The sequence below is a fragment of the Triticum dicoccoides genome, chromosome 4A (genome assembly GCF_002162155.2).
Source record: "Triticum dicoccoides isolate Atlit2015 ecotype Zavitan chromosome 4A, WEW_v2.0, whole genome shotgun sequence".
NCBI lineage: Eukaryota > Viridiplantae > Streptophyta > Magnoliopsida > Poales > Poaceae > Triticum > Triticum dicoccoides.
The window spans coordinates 604,509,738-604,512,650 of NC_041386.1; positions in this window are offsets into that span (position 1 = coordinate 604,509,738).

A 2,913-nucleotide genomic window follows, 5' to 3' on the forward strand; every position below is an offset into this window, starting at 1 on the left:
CCCTCCACCGCCGCCCCCTGCTCGCCCGCTGCCCCGGCCGCCCTGCCTCACCGTCCCGGCTGGCCCGGTGAGCTTTTTTTTCATTTTTTTCATTTTTTATTGCTTGTTATGTGATAGATGCATGTTGTATGGATGAATGGATGGATTGATGTATATTGGTTAGTTATTTTATCATGATGATCTTGCTAAAAAAATGTTGTCAAATGTTGTCAAATGTATGTGATAGATGCAATGAAATGTTGTCAAATTTGAAGAACAAAATTGGTATATTTGAGATGTTGTCAAATAGCTATAGTTTCATTTTGTGATGTTGACAAAATTGGTATCTGATGAGTAGTTATTTTATCATGATGATCTTGCTAAAATAAATTGAAGAACAAAATTTGACACTTAATGAAAATTAGGATTTGAAGTATCATGATGATCTAAAACCTTGACTAGATGTCATTAGCAATATGATTTTTTTCATAGTTTGAAGTGTCAATGCTTTATGTGATGTGGTGCCGCAAATTTTTTGACTCGGTAAAATTTACAGGCTTTGTGGTATTTCATCGCCCTGGAGCCTTCGTCATCTGGGTTTGGTCCGTGATCCTACCGCTGCTAGACTACTTCCTCTACAGCGGAGGGTGAGCTACGAATCCACCTTCACCTCCTAGCCTCTTTTAACTAGATTAAATTTTCACATCAAGTCGCGTAACCTAGGTCTCCCATCCGAAAGGGTTGCATCGATAAATATGCATTCAATTGCATATTTATCACCGCAGCTCTTTCGAATTGTCCAGCGCTTTCCACGGACAGCCCGAGGATGTGTAGATTGGGTACGTTGTCCATGCTCTACCCCGTTCCGAGACAAGATTTCGGCGGTGCCTCCCTGTTGTTCTCCGGATGCACATTCTCTCGGCATTTTGCCGAGACGTGTATTTGGAGAACAGCGGGGAGGTGCTGCCGAAATTTTGTCTCGGAACAGGGTAGAATGGAGAACGTACTCAATCTACACATCCTCGGGTGGGATTAGGACCCATCTTTACCTATTAGAGATGTAGGTGGATTCAACGCGGTAGAAACTGAAAATTTGATGTGATTAATTTAAGTGAATCCTTAATTATGTTGTGTGGCTTGCAAAAAAGCAGAGGATGGCAGATAATCAGTGGATGTACAGTGGTTTTATCCGTCAGAATCGAGTAACATCAGAGTGGATGGCGAAAACCGATGTGTATTTGAAGGAGATATTCCGTCGTCCAATGAGAATCATCCCACCATGCCCCTGTGCGAGATGTGCCAGACGTCACCGTAGAAATCAGACGGACATGAGTGAGCACCTTCGCACACACGGATATATGCCAAACTTTGACATGCCGCCGATAAACATAGCCGAGCAGGACCATGGTAGAGAGGAGGTGATGCGACAACGCATCGATGGATATGAGGACGACGGGGTCAGGGACATGCTAGATGATGTCATTGTTGCAGAAACGGCAAATGCGACACCTTCAGAGAATGAACCGGAGGAGCCAGAGGCAACCGCAAAGGCCTTCTTGGAGGTCTTGGCCTCGTCGAAGAAACCTCTTTATGCGGGTGCGAAAATATCTCAGCTGGATGCCATCTCGCAACTGATTGCAGTCAAGGCTGAGTACGGCTGTAGCCAGAAATGCTTCGAAGCATTCCTGGGAGTATGGGCTAACAGCCTCCCTGAGGGTCATCAACTGCCGAAAAGCATGTACGATACAAAGAAAATCATGAAGGCACTCTCTATGGATTATGAGAAAATAGATGTTTGCCCGAAGAATTGCCTTTTGTTTAGGCACGAGTATGCGGATGACAAGTACTGTAGGAAGTGCGGTTCGTCTCGGTACATTGAGGTGGTCGGTGAGGATGGTGAGAAAAAGCAGCTAACCATCCCCGTTAAGGTTCTTCGGTATCTTGATTTTATAAAAAGACTGCAGCGCCTTTTCATCACGAAGGAGTCTGCCAAAATGATGAAGTGGCACAAGGAAGGTATAAGGTACAATCCAAAAAAAATCATACATCCATCGGGAGGGGAAGCATGGAAGTCATTCGATGAAGAATACCCCGAGGAAGCAGCCGAGGCTGGGAATATCAGAATAGCCATATCAGGTGATGGGTTGAATCCATATGGTATGTCGTCCAATCCATACAGCTGCTGGCCTGTGTTTGTAATTCCGCTCAATCTTCCTCCCGGTGCCCTAATGCAACGGAAGACCATGTTCTTGTCGCTCATCATTCCGGGGCCTGACTACCCGAGGAAGCAATTGGGTGTGTTTATGCAGCTGCTTGTGGATGCTTTGCACCATTCTTGGTACTTTCCGAGGTTGACATACGACCGGGATCTGCAGAGAAATTTCTTGATGAAAGTTTGGTTGCACTATTGCATGCATGACTTTCCCGGCTATGCTCTATTCTGCGGATGGTGTACAAGTGGTAAGACCATGCCCAGTGTGCATGCAGGCTCTGCGAATGATTTGGCTGAGTAAGGGTGGCAAGTATGTAGCCTTTGACCTGCATCGACAGTTCCTCCCTCCAGACCATCCAGACAGGGAAGACAAGAAGAACTTCATGAAAGGCCGGGTTGTTCATGAAGTAACCGAGATTCCAACATTTTCGGGGGCAGATGTTCTTGCTCAGCTAAAAGCTCTCAAGCCTAAAGTCAAAGGCAAGGGCAAAGCCAAAGCCAAAGGCTTCGAGGGATATGGTGAGACGCACAACTGGACGCACATTACCCCCTTCTCACAGCTTCCCTCAAGGACCTCAAACTTCCTTACAATATTGATGTGATGCACACCGAAAAGAATGTGGCAGAGTCCCTTTTCCACACGATCCTCAACATTCCTGATAAGATGAAGGATAACGTAAAAGCTAGAGCCGATCAACAGAGAATTTGTGATAGACCACGCC